We start from the raw sequence: 20,324 nt of genomic DNA, 5'->3' as shown, positions 1-20,324 counted from the left end.
CAAAACACAGCTAGGGTTAGGCCAGCAAAACCAGCTGAAAATCAAACTGGGAGACCAGCTAAGATCAGCTCTCCAGCTTATGCTGGGTTTGGCTGGATTTTTCAGTAGGGTTGCAAAATTCTTCACTTCCTTCCTTAACACTTTGATCTATTGGTAAGAGTTTGTGGTGGGTTTTATTATCATATGGTTTATACTAAGTGTTTTCATATCTTAAAGTTGAATATTAATGTGTCTTTTGTCACCTGAGTAGAACTGTTTTGGTGTTACGTTTTGGTTCATCACTGAGTGCATTGCCCTTTTAAACTAAATTCATTGCAAGTGCATCTTTAAGTTTCCAAGAAATGACACATAATGTGTTAAAAGCTTAACGCACAAAGATGTACTTTCTAAGATTGTGGTCTGTAGAAACAAAGCAAACCTAATAGCTGATTGGTGGAAACCAAAAGGTTAACTCAAAGAATTAGTAGCTGATGCTATGCAAAACATTGAGTCTGGGTTTTAAAAGGTGTTAAAAAACAGAAAATGTGTGCGTTGCAAGCTTGCAATGAAACTATAGGAATGGGAATTGGGGGTTTGGAGAGGGAGTTCAGCTGTCATATTTCTTTGATGATCATCAGGCTGAGTGTTTATGCTGTCTAAATACAATTTTTTAATAAAATAAATTAGTTTACATATATCTCTACTGCATCCATTATTCCATCTGGAAAATCCATGACAGAACTTCTTAAGATAGTATAATAATTTATACTATATAAATATATAATAAACACTATGTATTTGAATTAAAATGTATTCATACAAATGTATTTAGATACCACTTGTACATGACATACTTGGTTTGTTACAGGATGTTTCAAAATGCTTTTTAAAATTGCAATGTCATGAAAACATTTCAGCAGGAACAACGGCCACGACGTTTCACTTTGATTTTTTATCTTGACCATGAGTTGCTGAAACTTATAAAACAAAGTTAAAGTTATTTTCAGTTTATTTTATAAGTTGCAATAACTCATCACTAGTCAAGATAAAAAAAATCAAAGTTGAAATAGCTGAAATAAGAGGTATAAGGAAGTGGGGTTTTATGTCAAAAATTGCCCCTAGGTGAGGTGAGGTACACTAATTTACTTAGATTTTACATCAAAATTTTCACAAAATATTTGCGATTGTTTTATTGTAATAAACTTTAATATTCAAAAATAATAATTTTCTAATGTCTGCTGTGCACATGTATGCCGACCATTAATTTATATTCACAGTCACTCGGGCGGGACTCTTGCTTTTAGCCAAAATTTAAACGATCTCATGAACAGCATGCCCAGTGGAATAAATGAGGATGCTGCCGCCATGAGACTTGGAGCCCTGTTGGAGTTGAGCAAGCATCGGGGTAAGGAAGCTCTTTTGGAGGTTGATTCTGAATCCTAAATGCTCCAAATGTTGGAGTAGAACGGACCTGTGTGCATGAATTTTCCTCTCTGACTGTCAGTCATCGAGGTAGTTCAATATTCGAATTCTGCTCTGTCTCAGAGGAGCAAGTGTAGCTTAAGACAGCGCATACAGTAAATCTATTACAGGTATTGTTCTGAGGCCACCGTCTTTCTTCAGAACGAGAAAAAAAACGGCTGTAAAAACCTGACCGAGACCATCTCTATTGCACCTTTCACGAATCAAGAGTGCACCTCGCCTCTGAGGATTTGAGCATGATCGTCTGAGATTTGTAGATTGATTCTTGCTAGAGTAGGCTACTTGAGAAATCTTTATCTTCAAATTACAAATTTATATCTCCAAAAATCTAAAGACTGAAGCTCAAAATGGTACTGTTTTCTTGTGTCGGCAAAGATCAAATGGTTGTTTCTTCTGTCATTACATTTAGTATCTGCTGACATTGAGAGTTGTGAGGAAGTGGAGTTGACGTCAAACCCAAATGCTTCTCAGTAAAAACCCCATTTAAACACCAGCTGGAGAGACTTTTTAAGTTTCTTCTTATACTTATCACACATGAACATATAGAGAATGGGGTTCAGACAAGCATATGGAAAATTATAAATTATTTATACTGTAATAATTTTATATCTAGATGGTACCTATTGTAATAGTATGACTTAGACTTAGGTCTAGGAAATTATGTTTTGGTTTGTATGATTTTATTCTGAATTTTTTATATTCACTATGATATACGAATCTGTAAGAATCAAATGTATATTGCAATTGAATTTCATAAGCACTTTAAATCATGTTACCTTTATTGGTGAAACTTTAAAAAACTGCAGTCATTTTGAGATTTCTATGAGAATAAAGTGCAAACATTTAACTCTAGAGGTCATACTGCATATCTTGATTAAAACAAAAAGTCATCATTGTATAGGCTAAATGTAAATTCTTAAAGTCTGTGTAAAATATTAAATGTGTTCTCAGTTTGTCACACAACACAAAATGTCTACTTAACCACCCAGCCAAATTTGAATGATGAAGAAGTTATCAAAATCTTAGGCTGGATTCTCTGCTCTCAAATGCTGGGGGTGTGGCCACTGCCAGCACTTAAACCACGCCCAATTGTGGTAAAGCTGCCATCTTTCTCAACCTTTACAGTTTTTCTTAGTTGCTTACACACATTTCTTGAAACTATGCCTCATATCCTCAAAACAGTAAGCGCAATTGCATAACATCTCACTCAACTCGCCAAACATCCTTTTTCGGGTTAAAATGAAGCTCTACACTTAAAACCATTCACTCTTGCTGAAAAACCAAACTTTTCCCTCAGACAACACAGAAGCTTTCAAAAACACACTCACTACAACTTAGTATTACACACTGGTGCAATAAATTCAAAACAATATATCCAAAACTGGTAAGTTGCTTGTGGTTCTCCCGCTCAAAAACCTTTTCATATGACCAAAAAAAGACACAATCAATGTATACATTAGCACATTTTTATTCATTTATGTGCTACACAGCACAACTGTAAAAAAATTCCTCCTCAACATCCGTCTTTGTACTGGGTCAGGCCAGAGAATATCGTCCACATTACAGACTATATTGGTCCTAGCCAAACAGTGAGGGTAAAATACTCTTGCCTGATTTGTGTGTTGAGTTTTGAAGTAAAAGTTCACAAAATTTGACACATGTGTTAAAGCAGGGGAGTAGTGTTTATTGTTCAGAAAAATTATTGTGCTTCTAGAAAAATGGCATTTAAGTTCAAAAACCTGGTTATAGTGTTTTAGCAATCGAGAAAAACTGTATGTTTCTCCTCTATGCCCTGCCTCCCTGAAACGTGCTGATTTGGCACAAAGCTCATCGTTCTGAAAGGTGCAGTGTCCTCTGATTGGTCAGCTACTGTAACCAGTACATTGTGATTGGCCTGAACCTCTCTGTTGTTAGCCAGAATTTTGATGCTCCTTTACCAAGATCAGCTTCCAGGGCAATAAAGACAGGAGTTAATATCGTCTTTACTTCCTTATCAGCACAAAAAAAAATGTAGCTGACCCAGCAGATACATCAGCTTTGCCAGCATGCCTTGAGCAGAACAAAACATATTGGTAATGTAAGGATTATTAAAACATTAAAACCATGTCTGCTTTTGTGATAATCAAAATTTCAAACAACAAGTGCTACTCTGCACTGCTCAAAACTTGTGCTTGAATCATGGTTTTGTTGTGGCTGATTCTGCAGCACAAGCTCTTTAAACTCTGAGGCCCTCCTCTGGCTGCAAGTGTCAATGCAAATAGTTTGTGTGTAAAAGTTAGACTTGTGTTCCTGCAGATCAATTGGTAAAGACTTGCACTAACAGTGCAACAATTCAACTTCAAATTCAATTCATTTGATTGCTAGGGAACGCACACCAAAAAAATATTACCCTTTACTCCACTAGTCACTTTGGATTATAAATGTAATTGTAAAAAAACAATTGCATTGTTGTCTCTTTCTCAGAGGTAATCTGTTTAACAGGTTACAGTGTAATAAGGTTCTTTGGTTCCTATTCAGAAAGAATAAATAGTGCATATTGATGTGAATTGAACTGTGCAACAACTGTATTTGTATTTGGCGTGTCAGACTCATACAATGCATTTTAATGCAAATTAAGAAAAACAAATGTATTTAAAACATTGTTAATTGTCCGCGTAAAGACATTTAAGAGACTGTTAATGTTAGAAGTGTCTTCCTGAAACATGTTACAAAGCCTGTAAACTATGTACTCAGCAGTGCCGGGCAGTAGCTTCACTACAAGTAGCGAAGCTAGTAGTTTAACTACATTTTTCAGTAGCTTGGTGGTAGCTTAGCTGCTTTCTAAATCAAATAGCTTTTCAGTAGCTAAGCTCTTTTTTTGACCAAGTAGTGAGGTAGCTTCCACACAGGCTACAATTTTCCAAACATTTCTGAAGTCGTCCTGAATTTGAGAATAAGCGCATCATTTGAATCGACACAGGACGTCGTTTGTTCCGTATTTTCGAGTTGTGCAGCTTTCATTCATACAAAACATTACCACTCGCATTCTGTGAAGACTCGTGCTGTACCTCTGATTGGGTTATGTCATCAAGCCAAGCTAATATAAAAACATCTAATAAATATTACAATTGAAATTATTGATAGAATGTGCTTTGGCGGGCACCTCACAGACTCTGTGCATGCTACCTGCTGCCTGCGGGCCCACGTTGGAGACCCTTGTGTTAAGATATGTCAGGGCCAGGTGTTTTTAAATAAAGGCAGCTCAAACATGCATTTTATTCTGGGAGAAGGATAAGTCCAGCAAACAGCCCTAAAATGTGAAGTACCTAGGCCTACATTATGCTTGTATTGCCTATAATTACCAAAATGATAAATTGAAACTGAATAAATAATTACATAATAAAACTGGTTAAAAATAAAAAGTAGCTTGGATGTAGCAAGCTACTATTGATGTAACTTAGCTTGCTACATTTCCCAGGGGGGTAGCTTCAGTGTAGTGAAACTTCATTTAATGTGAAGTAACTGGTAGCTTAGCTCACTACATTTTCCAAGTAGCTTGCCCAGCACTGGTACTCAGACATCCCAAGTCTCCCGGAAGTTCCGGGAGTCTCCCGCATTTTGATAGCGGCTCCCTGATGCCCGCAAATTAGTTAAAATCTCCCGGAATCTAGAGCGAGCAAAGAAAGAGTAGCACGCGCATGGCAGAAAGGGAGGGCGAGACCTTGCGTGTGTGTGCTAGTGTGCCTCATTAAGCGCATGTAAGACAGAGAGAACCCTGATTGGCTTGTTTCGATAAATCAACCAATCAATTGTCAGTGTGGGCGGGCTTTTATCTCTTCTCCGGACATACAGTTCTCCCGAAGGTGAGTTCAACAAGTTTAATATCATGTGCATATTTTTCAGGCTGGCTACTAGTTGCCAAGGCTACATGAAAACAACAAACTCCTTAGACCTGCTTAAGGTTGCAATAGAATATAAATAAAACAGTTTATATAAATATTATAAGCAGCTTATATAAATAGTAAAAGTGATCTACATATTGTAAAATAATTAACAAATAATTGGGTAACACTTTACAATAAGGTTCATTAGCTTACATTAGTTTACTACATTAGTTAACATATAATAATGAACTGCATTTATAAAGCATTTTTTATCTTTGTTAATGTTAATTTAAACATTTACTAATACATTATTCAAATCTTGTTAACATTAGTTAATGCACTGTGAACTAACACGAACAAACCATGAACAGCTGTATTTTTATTAACTAACGTTAACAAAGATTAGCAAATACAGTAACAAATGTACTGCTCATGGTTAGTTCATGTTAGTTAATACATTAACTAATGTTAACAAATGAGACCTAGTAAAGTGTTACCAATAATTGCATAGGCCTCTAGAAATTTATATTATGCTTTTATATCTTGAAATGTCATATCCTTGTCCTCCTTAATTTTTTTATTTTTTTTTGGGGGGGGGGTAGGGGGCTTCGGGATACCTCCCTGAAATGACTTTTTGCAGGTTGGGATGTCTGTGTACTTAATTGCAGCTTTAGATTTTTAAACAGTTTTCCACATTTGTATTCAGGATTATTTGGGTGTGGCTTAAACGGTGGCGCGATACGGACTACCGGCACATCCGGGAACTTGGCTGTAAATTTCGTCACCGCCCCTTTTTGGGGGATTAAAAACCACAGACCTGCCATTGACTTCCATTCAAAATAGCGGAACAAAGCAATGTTCGTACACAGCCGGCAGGCGTAAATAACTTATGAAATCACTCAGATTAAACATGTTGAGTAATTTGTCCACCCTGCCTGCCATAGAGCCCGAAAAATACATTAACACATTTAATTTGGTCAATATAAAAACATGTCCCTTTCATTCTCACAACGTCAAATTTGTGTAACAACGCCATCCAGTGATTGCTGGAAATATCGCTAAGCCAGTTAGTTTTATGGCTGGACGGAAAAGTGCACTCATTACTCTAAATATAAAGACATAATATATAAATACGAAGTAACTATCAAATACGAAGTAAAATCATTCACTTGCTTCCCTGTTGACTCGATGAGGTACAAGTAAATGTCCGGGTAAAACACCTCTGGCCAATAGGGAGCGTTCTTACACAAATTTGACCCTCTGAGAATGAAAGGGACATGTTTTTATATTGACCAAATTAAATATGTTAATGTATCTTTCGCGCTCTATGGCAGGCAGGGTGGACAGATAATTACTCAACATGTTTAATCTGAGTGATTTCATAAGTTATTTACGCCTGCCGGCTGTGTACGAACGTTGCTTTGTTCCGCTATTTTGAATGGAAGTCAATGGGAGTTCTAGTCTGTCCCCCCCCCCCAAAGTGGGCGTGAACCTGTTCAGAGACATTCTATGATGTTGCGCCGGTTGTGCGTATGACACAGTGAAGCCACTGCGCATGGCCCCTCCCCTAATACAATCACTATGCAAGCATCCATTCATGTTGTAGCAGTATTTAAAAGTTAAGAGAGATGAAAACTTTCCTGCGATAAAGCGCGGTTTCATCGCTGACAGCGGCCACACCCCCAGTATTTGAGAGCAGAGAATCCGGCCCATTTTCCCAAGATTTTGATAACTTTTCAGCATTCAAATTTGTCTGGGTGGTAATAAAAAAATAAACGTAGTGTCCATGACTTCACCCATAGGTTTGTGGAGAGGAGTTTTGAAGCCAATAGTTGGCGGGACCTGCAGTCCCATTCTTGGCCGTGCGTCACCGCACATAACTCGCAGACAATCAAAAATGGGCAAGGAGGCGGGACGTGGGTGAAGCTAAGGTGGCTGGTTGCTGAAACCACGCCCGCCTAGCTTTCCTGTACTCACAGCATTGGGAGTTCACCCGTCACTCAAGTGGCCACGCCCTAAATTATGCAGAACTTTAAGGGTTAATATAATGTAAACAGATGAGTTATTAAAAAAAATTCACCCCTCTCACAGTTGCCATGAAGGGCAAAATAAGCTATACAGACCAAAAACATTTTTGTACCAGGCTGTAAACATATTATTTTTGGCTGTTAAGATGGACATTTTAACATGGGGTGTTATGTGTTAAGATGGACAAATAATATAATGTTCAGCTTTACAGACATAACAGGGGGTCTTTGGGCCTCTAGCGGCCAGTCGATGAATTGCAGTTTAAGTCACTTCTGTATTGGCTTTTTCAGAGAGATCGGAGATTGCCATTCGTTAAAAACACATTTTTTGTTGTGTGACAAACTTTGAACACATTTTATATCGAAGTATACACAGACTTAAAGAATTTACATTTAGCCTACACAATGATCCTGTGTGTGTGCCTTTCATTATTCATGCTGAAAATTTAATTTATTTTAAAAGTGTGAAAAGTAATTGTGAAAAGACTGTATCATGGTATATTTTACATTTACGGTAACAGAGTTAGATTATTACGTTTATAAAAACTCAAGCTTCATTTGCTGAAGAATTTAGAATAGATAGATAAGTTGTAAACACCCAAACACTAATGGGCACAGGAACGGAAAAACATCATAATCTGATCAAATATAATCTGATTAAAACTTTACACTAAATACTCACACAGTGTTATCTTGACTTGCTTTTTGTTTTAACCCTCTGGGTTCTTTTTGCATCCTTGAGCAGTTTTGACCAGCACTGACATTTGTGCTTTTTCAGTTGCTTAAAAACATAATCATGGCAAAAAGTCCCATAACACTGCGTTCGCCACAAACTGGGCTACAATATTATGTGAACAACACGTATGTGCATGTTTGCATTTTGAGATGACAATGTTTTGTGTGGTTTTTGAAAAAGCTAAATTTTTAAGTCACTAATACAAGTCTACAAAACCCATTCTAAACATGTTTTCACAAGACTTTTCAAAACAGGATCTAGTCGTCTAGAGTTTTTTCTTCAGAATGATATAAAAATCATTCTGCCTACTCATTCACACTAAGCAATATATTGATTCACTCGCATCTTAAAACTTTCAAAGACACACATACGCAAGTAAATAAGGGTCTAGATGTCATGTTTGCTGCACTTGGATAAAACAACCCAGCACAGCACTGAATGCAGAGATCGGGGATTGAGTGTCCATTGAGTTTGGGCGTGAGCAATACATATGGATCGTCTCTGCTTTTTTATATCAATGCGGCTGGGCTGTGGTGAGCCCAGCACCTATCCACATATTCTCTATGTTTATGTGTGATATGTTTAAAGGATTAGTCCATTTTCTTAAAAGAAAACTCCAGATAATTTATTCACCACCATGTCATCCAAAATGTTGATGTCTTTCTTTGTTCAGTTGAGAAGAAATTATGTTTTTTGAGGAAAACCTTGCAGGATTTTTCTTATTTTAATGGACTTTAATGGACACCAACACTTAACACTTAACTCACCACGTAACAGTTTTTTTCAATGGAGTTTCAAAGGACTATAAACGATCCCAAACGAGGCATAAGGGTCTTATCTAGCGAAACGATTGTCATTTTTGACAAGAAAAATTAAAAAATGCACTGAACTTTTCGTCTAGGTCTGGTCCAGCGCGACCTAACGTAAATGCGTAGTGACGTAGGGAGGTCACGTGTTACATATATAAAACGTACATTTGCGGACCATCTTAAACAATAAACTGACACAAAGACATTAATTAGTATCATTCCACATACAACAACGTCGGAACGGTCCTCTTTGAACACACTTGTAAACACTGGGGCGGAGTTTCGCGTTCGTCCTCTGTGACCTCTTGACTTCATGACGTATTGCGTGAGGTCACGCTGACGCTTTCAGGACCAGAGGAATATGAGAAGTTGTAGTTTAAAAGTGCATATTTTTTATTTTTCTTGTCAAAAATGACAATCGTTTCGCTAGATAAGACCCTCATGCCTCATTTGGGATTGTTATAGTCCTTTTAAACTCTGTTGAAAAAAAACTCTTACGTGTTGAGTTGTGAGAAAATTATCTGGATTTTTCTTTTAAGAAAATTGACTAATACTTTAAAGTGAAACTTAAAAAGTCTCTTCTGCTGAGTTAAGAGCATATGAGTTAACGTGAAACTACACTTCCTCACAACTCTTATACTAGTAGGTACTCAGTAGAGAGACAAACACAGAGCCGGCCCAGCCATTAAACGACACTTGCAACTGCAAAGGGCCTCGTGGCCAGCAGAGGGCCCCCTAAAGTCACTCAGCTAGTGGTTGAAAAAAATCATTCATCAAAAGTAACATAAAATAAATATAAATATTAATTATTTATTATTATGGCAATGTTAAAAAGGCTGTTACTTGTTATTATAGTTATTATGAAAGTTCGCTAAAAAGATCTCTTTCTTGCCGAGATTGATTGACACACAGCATCCAGCGCAGCAGCCAATCAGTGCCCGCGATCTATGTGCAGGCGAGCATCCCGCCCACAGAACGCAAGTTGAGTTGAGCCGGATCGCTGATACAGACGTGAACTTTTGCTGTTGCTTTGAGGACAATTTCTTTAATGTTATGTGTGTTTGTGCGTAAATGCGAAGTAAGTGGATCTTATTTGACTTCGGTAATGACCTAACCTGTGTTCTGTTTGACTTCTCTTTCTTATATTTGCCATCATAACGTGAATTGGTTTATTAAGCTTAATAATTCATATTTAAACGGTTTAACGTGGTAAATTAATTCTGTTACGCTTATATTTCACGTATGCCATTGTCATTTCTACATATTTATGTCATTAGTGTAATTATATTGTTAAACGTCTGAATTTAAAGTGTTTTATGTGTAACAGTAAACAAACTCATGCGCATGGCATGTGCGTGGTACATGCCCAGACAGCGCACCGTTGTTAAACCACCTGCTAGCCTTTGCAAAAGTGTATAATGTCACTGTTCAGTTTTAAATATTTAAACTATAGCAATGCATATGACATACAGTAGACAGCTTTGTTAGATTAATGTTATGAATGCAATGTTAATTGTTAATCTTCAATTATTAATATTATTTGCAAGTTAATTGTTATTATCCACAAACTTATCAGATTTAGCTCATCTCAAACAAGCCTATTAACTTTTGTTATGCTATTTACGTAAGGATAATATATAGTGAGGCGTTTGTTATAGCGAATGTTAGGTACTATTAACCTTGTTTGTAGTGTTTTAGATATTATTGTTAATTTTGTTTATTTGAAAAATTTAAACATTTAAGTGTTATATTTATTATTTTATTTAAATGTTATTCTATTTACTCTATTTCACTTAAATTATATATAGGCTGTTGCTTGTGCCTCTTAAACTCTGGTGTCAATAAAAATGTTTCTTTGATGGTCAGTGAAAATCCCTTTATCAGTCTTTTTATTCAGCAAGTTCATCAGTGTGTGTTTGTTGCACTGCCATTCAGTTCAGTCAGTGGTATCCTATTTCTCAAATTAAGAACTCAAGGGGGCAGTTTCCCTGACAGGAATTAAACTGGTCCTAGACTAAAATTAAAGTAGGCTAAGAGCTGTCCAAATTGAAAAAAGCTTGCACTGACATATCTTAAAATACACCAGTGCCCTTTGTTTTGCCTCAAAATTCACACAAATAATGTTTTTAGTAAGGCATTTTTGTTAAAATTAGTTATGTTTTCTAATTAAACTAAGGCAGAGTCCTGTCTTAAGATATTCCCTGTCCGGGACCACCCCAAGGTCTTTTATTGTCATTCTGTAGGCTACATGTTGCCACATAAGAACGAAATGCGTACTCAGGACCAGCAATGTAAAAAAGATCATTAACATACAGTATACATAGAATAATTTAAACATAATTTAATAGAAAACATAAAAAATAACATAGTAGATATAATATGTGCAGTATAGTCATAAGGTAGTCATTGCTTTTCTTTAGGCCTTACTTAAAATGGTCAAAGGGCCCCCCGACCAAATTTTGCTTAGGGCCCCCAAAGGTCTAGGGCCGGCTCTGGACAAACAACTCACTTTTAGTGGCCAGGACAGTCTTTACATGATTGGGTTAAAGTTACCTTAAATCTTAGGTTAAATTACTGTAACAACATGTGTAGTTCTTCATTCATTGTAAATTGATAAGATGCATAATTATGCAAAAGTACTTTTTATTAGCTGTAAATAGATGTTTTTATTTTTTTCCAACACAATAAATCTAATTGTGTTTGGATCTTTCAAAGAGATCGGGGGTAAATGTTTTGACAAAGTTTGTGAAAAATGTGTGAAACATAGGGAAATGTGTTAAAACTTTTGCTTCTGCTGTGCTAAGAAGTTGAAGATAAAAAGTTGAAGATCAAATCTCAGATCTGTGTGCTTTAGCACAGTGGTTCTCAAACTTTTTCATCGTTCGGCCCCCTTTGTGTACGGTGCATTCCTTTGGGGCCCCCTCAAAGAAAAATTATGACAAAAAACATCTGTAAAAATATTAAAATAATTAATATTAAAATATAAATATTAAATAAATATTAAAATTTAACATTTTAATTAAACAAAACATATTAAATGATACAAAAAAGTAGTGCTGTTGGTTAGTAGCCTAATTTTTTTAGGTTTAATTACACAGAATTCATAATAAATTAATGTATTTTATGGAAGATGGTGAAAACCATCTTCAAAGATGGCGGCATGTCTTTCTGCTTTGCTCTTTGTCTGCTCTCTGACTGTCCATTTTTAACTTTTTAAACTTTTTTATAGGTTTTTAGGACACCTTTCACTGAAATAATTCAGATAGTGACTTCATTTAATCTTAACTAAGCTTTTTTATTACGGATATTCTACCATATTATTTTTTGTGACTATCTTCATGCTACAGCCCAGGGATCTGCTGCAGTGGCTTGTCTTCGGCCTAGATCTGTGACAGGCTCTTGAAACAGGATTTACAGCAGGATACCTACAGTTGTGTTCCAAATTATTCAACCCCAACTGAAATTGATTGTTTTGGCCGGTTTGACATTGATTTTGATCATTCAGTCATCCTGCTTACAATTACATCAAAGAGGCATGTGTAGGTCAGACAAATATAACATAACATTTATAATGAAATAACCACAAATGTATTTTCTGTGCTCACATCATTATCAGTTTTATTCAACCCCCAAGTGACATTCAATCTTAGTACCTAGTACAACATCCTTTTACAGTTAAAACAGCTTTTAAACGTGAAGCATAGCTTGACACAAGTGTCTTGCAGCGATCTACGGGTATCTTTGCCCATTCATCATGGGCAAAAGCCTCCAGTTCAGTCACATTCTTAGGCTTGCGCACTGCAACTGTAACGATACAATAATGTGGAGGAGGCAAGCGCAGACGATCAACACAGATTTATTAAGAATGATGGTTAAATACAGTGAAACAACAGAATGAATGACTGAGTCCAGGATGTTGGCAATGGTGATCGAAGGTCTACGGTGGCGTGAAGAGTGTTGAATGGTGAAGTCGGTGAAGAGTGTGATGATGGCCAGTGGATATAACCAGGAACAAACCAAACACTCACACGGAGACGACAACACGAACACAAATCCAACACGACGACGAGAGACGATAATCCAAGTGGTAGCAGCAACATGAAATGAGGATCTGACAACAGGTAGAGAACTGAGTGAGTATATGTAGCTGATGGGTAATGAGGATCAGCTGGAGCAAGGCAATCATACACAGGTGACAACACTTAATCAAACGAGCACATGGCAGGGGTGAGTGAACAAACAAACATACACACACATGACACGGAGGAAACAGAGGATTTCCTACCGTGACAGTACCCCCTCCCCTAGGAACGCCCCTTGGCGTTCCCAGCCTGCTTTACCTGAAGATTGTAATCATCAATAAGGCGGTGATCCAGTATGTCCCGAGCAGGAACCCACCTTCTCTCCTCCGGACCGTAACCTTCCCAATCCACCAAGTACTGAAAACCGCGTCCCCTCCGTCTAGAATCCAGAATACGATTAACCGAATACGTGGTCTCCCCAATAACGATACGAGGCGGGGGGGGGGGACCGGGGCAGGCGGATTAAGACGGGAAAAAATCACCGGTTTAATTTTGGACACATGAAAGACGGGGTGAACCCTCCTGTACGCAGGAGGAAGGCTAAGACGCACTGTTACCGGATTAATGATCTTGGTAACAGAAAACGGGCCAATAAATTTGGGAGCAAGCTTATTCGAAACGGAACGCATCGGAATGTTCTGGGTTGAAAGCCACACTCTTTGACCGACGACGTAACGGTGAGGCTTCGACCGGTGGCGATCGGCCTTAGCCTTGGTGCGCGACCTTGCCTGGAGCAGAGCTCTACGAGCTCTGGTCCAGGTACGGTGACACCTCTGGACTAGTGCGTTTGCGGAGGGGACCGACACCTCGGATTCAGTACTAACAAAATTAGGTGGTTGGTACCCTAAACTACACTTAAATGGAGACATGCCCGTAGATGACACTGGCAGAGAATTGTGTGCGTACTCCACAATTGAGAGTTGTTGACACCAGGATGAAGGATTGTTGGAGGCCAAACACCGCAATGCCCTTTCAACATCCTGATTGGCTCGCTCGGTTTGACCATTGCTCTGGGGATGGAACCCGGATGAAAGACTAACAGTCGCCCCTAACAATTTACAAAATTCTCGCCAGAATTTGGACACAAATTGGGGACCCCTGTCAGAAACCACGTCTGTCGGAAGGCCATGTATACGGAAGACGTGGTCAATGACAGTTACCGCTGTTTCCTTGGCTGATGGCAATTTGGGCAAGGGGATGAAATGAGCCGCCTTTGAGAACCGGTCCACTACGGTTAAAATCACCGTATTACCCTTGGAGGGTGGGAGGGCGGTAATAAAATCTAGCGAGATGTGGGACCAGGGTCTCGAAGGGACAGACAGCGGTAAGAGTAACCCATCTGGAGGTCGATTGGAAGTCTTACCAACAGCACAGACCGAGCAAGCCAAGACGAAGTCGTGGACATCGCGAGCCATACCAGGCCACCAAAATCGTTGCTTGACTAGAAATTTAGTTCTACTAACCCCTGGGTGACAAGCAACACTGGAACAATGACCCCACTGGAGAACGTCTGACCGTAACCCCTCCGGCACAAATAAACGGTTCGGTGGGCAACGAGCCGGGGGCGTTACCCCTTCTAAGGCAGTCAACACCTTCGATTCGACCTCCCATCTGAGCGCGGAGATAATGATGGTCTCCGGTAAAATGGGCTCGGGAGTAGCAGTACGATCGGAACGCTCAAAAAGACGGGATAAAGCATCGGGTTTGATGTTTTTGGAACCCGGCCGGTAAGAAAGTGTAAAATCGAAACGACCGAAAAACAATGCCTACCGAGCCTGCCTGGAGTTAAGTCTTTTAGCAGTTCTAATGTATTCGAGATTCTTATGGTCCGTCCATACAATGAAAGGTACACCCGACCCTTCAAGCCAGTGACGCCACTCCTCCAGTGCCAATTTGACGGCCAACAACTCCCGATTGCCAATGTCATAGTTAACTTCCGCAGGAGATAAACGATGAGAATAATACGCGCAAGGATGAACCTTTCCGTCTGAGGATGCGCGCTGGGATAACACTGCTCCTACCCCCACCTCTGACGCGTCGACCTCCACTATGAATTGACGTGAGCGATCAGGGGTGACAAGAATAGGAGCTGAAACAAAGCAGTTTTTCAGTTTGGCAAACGCAGCCTCAGCTGCGTCTGACCACCTGAACGTCAAACTAGGGGAGGTCAAAGCGGTCAGAGGTGCGGCTAGTTGGCTGAAATTGCGAATGAAACGCCGATAAAAATTGGCGAACCCCAGAAATCTCTGCAGGGCCTTGCGAGACTCTGGGGATGGCCAATCTACCACAGCCTTAACCTTCTCAGGATCCATGCGAACACCCTCAGTCGAAATGATGTGTCCTAGAAAAGTAACAGACTGTGCATGAAAAACGCATTTCTCCGCCTTGACAAACAATCCATTCTCTAGCAACCGCAGAAGCACTCGTCGTACGTGTTGCACGTGTTCCTGGAGAGACGAAGAAAAAATCAATATGTCATCCAGGTAAACATATATGAACTGATCGACCATGTCTCGCAACACGTCATTAACGAGTGCTTGGAAGACTGCCGGCGAGTTAGATAGCCCGAAAGGCATCACGCAGTACTCAAAATGGCCACGAGGGGTGTTAAAAGCAGTCTTCCATTCGTCCCCCTCCCTAATGCGGACCAAATGATAAGCGTTACGTAAGTCCAATTTAGTGAAAACGGCCGCTCCCTGCAACCTCTCAAAAGCTGAAGACATAAGTGGCAAAGGATAAGTATTCTTTACCGTTATGTTGTTTAACCCTCGGTAGTCAATACAAGGTCGCAAGAATCCGTCCTTCTTTCCCACAAAAAAGAACCCCGCCCCCGCTGGAGAAGAGGAAGGGCGAATGAACCCCGTTGCTAGAGAACTGGATATATATTTCTCCATGGCCGCCGTCTCTGGAATAGACAAGGAATATAACTTGCCCTTAGGCGGAGAGGTACCTGGCAATAACTCTATCGCACAGTCATAGGGACGATGAGGAGGAAGAGAATCAGCCCGCGACTTACTGAACACCTCCTTCAGGTTGTGGTACTCCGCGGGCACGTTAGTCAAATCCACTGCTTCCCCCTGAAACACAGACTCAGAAACATTAACACCAGCAGACAAAAGACAAGACAAATGACACTCCTCGCTCCAGCTAACCACAGATCCGAGACGCCAATCAATCCTGGGGTTGTGTTTATGGAGCCAAGTGTGACCGAGAACAATGGGAGTCTGAGGTGAGTCTGTGATGAGGAATGAAATCTTCTCCGTATGATTACCAGATGTGATGAGTGAAACAGGAATGGTGGTCTGGGTGATGACTGGAAGCTTGTGTCCGTCAAGTGCAAAAGGTGCAATGGGGTGTTTGAGGGAGGTGAGAGGAATCTTGATTTTACGTGCATAGTTGAAGTCCATGAAACTACCCTCGGCCCCAGAATCCACCAAAGCGTGCTGATCCAGTGTGTTGGTGGACCACCGTAGTCTCACCGGAAGGAGTGTCGATGTAGATGAGGTCTTCCTGGCAGAGATCCCACCCGATAGTAGCCTCAGATTTACTATCGGGCTTGATCTTTTACTGGGCAGCGCTGGATGTGATGTTCTGGGCTGCCACAGTATAAACACAGTCCAAGGGATCTCCGCCTGCTCCTCTCCTCCCGGGAGAGCCGAGCTCGCCCCACCTGCATGGGTTCCAGATCTCCAGGTGGGCTGACCGCAACCTCCGGCCGCCGATGCTGAACCTCGGGACTGGTTGTGCGAGTGGTTCTCCCCCTCCGTCTGGCGGCTTGGTCTAGCCGGTTGTCAATCCGGATAGTGAGATCAATTAGACCATTGAGTGAAGAGGGAAGTTCCACGGCTCGAATCTCCTGTTGGATGCGGTCAGCCAACCCATGCAGGAAATGATCCCACTGCGCCTCTTCGTTCCACTTACACTCCGCCGCCAGGGTGCGGAACTCGATGGAATAATCGGAAACGGACCTCTCCTCCTGACGCAGGTCCGCTAACAGTCTGGCCGCCTCCCTCCCGGCGACGGAGCGGTCGAAGACCCGTTAAATCTCCTCCGAGAGGGCGTGGAACGAAGCACAGCAGCTGTCGTGGTTCTCCCACACCGCCGTCCCCCAGAGGGCAGCCTTCCCCGTAAGCAAAGAGAGCACGAACGCCACCTTCACCTCCTCGGTGGTGAACGTGCGGGGCTGTAATGTGAAATGCAAAGAACAATGAGATAGAAATGATCGACAAAATTTCGGCTCACCCGCATACTTCTCCGGAATCGAAAGGCGTGGTTCGGACTGGGGAATACCCCCGGTGGCGATCGGCGGTGTGGGTGGCGTGGGGGGCGCAGTGGGTGACGGTAGATGTTGTTGTTGAGCCTGGAAGGCGAGCTCGGAAACCTTCGTCACCATTGCTTGAAAGGCTCGACCCATCTCATCTATCGCCTTGTCCTGGCGATCCATACGACCTACAGCTCTCTGTAAAAATTCTTCTAGATGAGATGGGGAGCGATCGCCTGCTGCCTCCATGATGGTCAGATCCTTCTGTAACGATACAATAATGTGGAGGAGGCAAGCGCAGACGATCAACACAGATTTATTAAGAATGATGGTTAAATACAGTGAAACAACAGAATGAATGACTGAGTCCAGGATGTTGGCAATGGTGATCGAAGGTCTACGGTGGCGTGAAGAGTGTTGAATCGTGAAGTCGGTGAAGAGTGTGATGATGGCCAGTGGATATAACCAGGAACAGACCAAACACTCACACGGAGACGACAACACGAACACAAATCCAACACGACGACGAGAGACGATAATCCAAGTGGTAGCAGCAACATGAAATGAGGATCTGACAACAGGTAGAGAACTGAGTGAGTATATGTAGCTGATGGGTAATGAGGATCAGCTGGAGCAAGGCAATCATACACAGGTGACAACACTTAATCAAACGAGCACATGGCAGGGGTGAGTGAACAAACAAACATACACACACATGACACGGAGGAAACAGAGGATTTCCTACTGTGACAGCAACTGCTTTCTTTAAGTCCCACCAGAGGTTCTCAATCGGATTTAAGTCTGGTGACTGCGATGGCCACTTCAAAATGTTCCAGCCTTTTTTCTGCAACCATGCTCTAGTGGATTTGGAGGTATGCTTGGGATCATTGTCCTGTTGAAAGGTCCAACGTCTCCCAAGCCTCAGGTTTGTGACGGATTGCAACACATTGTCATCCAATATCTCCTGGTACTGAAGAGAATTCATGGTACCTTGCACACGCTGAAGTTTCCCTGTACCTGCAGAAGCAAAACAGCCCCAAAGCATGATTGATCCCCCACCATGCTTCACAGTAGGCAAGGTGTTCTTTTCTTCATAGGCCTTGTTTTCCTCCTCCAAACATAGCGTTGATCCATGGGCCCAAACAGTTCTAATTTTCCACAGAACACTATCCCAAAACTTCTGTGGTTTGTCCACATGACTTTTGGCATACTGCAGTCGACTCTTCTTATTCTTTGGAGACAGCAAGGGGGTGCGCCTGGGAGTTCTGGCATGGAGGCCTTCAGTACGCAGGATGCGCCGTATTGTCTGAGCAGAAACTTCCGTACCCACATCTGACAAAGCTTTTCTCAGTTCCTCAGCAGTCACGCGGGGACTTTTTTCCACTCTACGCTTCAGATAGCGCACAGCAGTCGCAGTTAGCATCTTTTTTCTGGCACGACCAGGAAGCGTTTCAACAGTGCCCTTTGCCTTGAATTTGCGAATGATGCTTCCTATGGTGTCTCTTGGTATGTTTAAAATTATTTGCAATCTTCTTATAGCCATTGCCTTTCCTGTGAAGATTAATCACCTCTTCTCTTGTCTTCCTGGACCATTCTTTTGACTTCACCATGTTTGTAACCACACCAGTAAATGTTTAGAAGGAGTTGAGTATCACAGTCATTTTAAAGCTGCCTAATTGGTGCTTATTAGGCTTTATTGCTGTTCCCTGACATCCACAGGTGTTTTCAATACCTGATTGAAAACACTTCAATTAATCTCTGTTCTTCAGAGTGGTAGTTCTTTAAGGGGTTGAATAATTGTGTCAATGAAGAATTCACAAAAGAAACATTTACTACTATATTACAAAACCAATTGATGTCATTTTAGTTGCATATGGTTCTTTAAGAAGTCATTGTAGGATTTCATTCTGAATACAATTACAAATGTACACTAAATTCCCTAAAACCCTTAACAGCATTGGGGGTTGAATAATTTTGAACACAACTGTAGCTGTCTGTGGTTCGCTTCCAGCACATATTAAAACCTATGCCATCTGGCTACAGCTATTCTGAGAGGTTTTTGGCCTACTCCACCTGGTCTGAGGCCTACCTGCTTGTGTTAAAGAGGATTTCGGCCTACTCCACCTGGTCTGAGGCCTACCAGCTTGTGTTCAAGAGGATTTCGGCCTACTCCACCTGGTCTGAGGCCTACCTGCTTGTGTTCAAGAGGATTGAGGCCTACCAGCTTGTGTTCAAGAGGATTTCGGCCTACTCCACCTGGTCTGAGGCCTACCTGCTTGTGTTCAAGAGGATTTCGGCCTACTCCACCTGGTCTGAGGCCTACCTGCTTGTGTTCAAGAGGATTTCGGCCTATTCCACCTGGTCTGAGGCCTACCTGCCTGTGTTCAAGAGGATTTCGGCCTACTCCACCTGGTCTGAGGCCTACACGGATCTGCTGCAGTGTGGCTTGCCTTCAGCCTAGACCTGTGGCAGGGGTTTTCAAATCAGGATTTTCAAATCAGGATTTACATCAAGATACATCAAGGCTTGTTTCCAGCACACATTGAAGCCTTTGCTACACTACTAAAGTTCCTGAATCATGTTTTTCTTTATAAAAAATCTACTGTTTTTTTTGGATTTTGTCATTCACCTTTTTGCTGCTTGTACAGTATCAGGACCCCAGGCCTGCTGGTATACACACTCTAGGGTCTGCCGCAGCATTTCATTGTCGGGGAACATTAGACTTCATTCTTCAATCGAGAGATGTCACATCCTATTGGATTACTAAATCTGTTGGACTTTCTGTCACCTAGGTATTTCGAACCCTTCCATATTTTTCAACTATGCTATTGCAGGAACTGTTTGACTCTAACTTGTTACTGTCTTTGCCCTTTGTAAAAGACAGACAATGGATTTGTTCTGATGTTGCTCTTAGACGCATGTTAATTATTCTCATGTTATTTATCTCTGGCAATGTTCATCCAAATCCTGGGCCAGCTAACTCAGTTACTGCCCAGCTGTCTTTTGGTGAATTTTGTGACCGTAAATCATTGGGGTTTTTACATGTAAATATCCGCAGTCTGTTGAATTCTAAGCATTTTGACAC

At 41.0% G+C, this 20,324-nt stretch overlaps 1 protein-coding gene across 1 annotated transcript in view; it reads left to right on the top strand.

Annotated features, from left to right (window-relative positions):
• The window catches only part of LOC129438894 (C3a anaphylatoxin chemotactic receptor-like), a 391,623-nt gene that overhangs the window by 212,118 nt on the left and 159,181 nt on the right, over positions 1 to 20,324 (top strand). The window lies entirely within an intron of this gene.

Source organism: Misgurnus anguillicaudatus, chromosome 24 (genome assembly GCF_027580225.2).
Source record: "Misgurnus anguillicaudatus chromosome 24, ASM2758022v2, whole genome shotgun sequence".
Classification (NCBI taxonomy): domain Eukaryota; kingdom Metazoa; phylum Chordata; class Actinopteri; order Cypriniformes; family Cobitidae; genus Misgurnus; species Misgurnus anguillicaudatus.
Note: the sequence above shows the minus strand (reverse complement) of the source record. Positions and strands in the feature narration are given on the sequence as shown.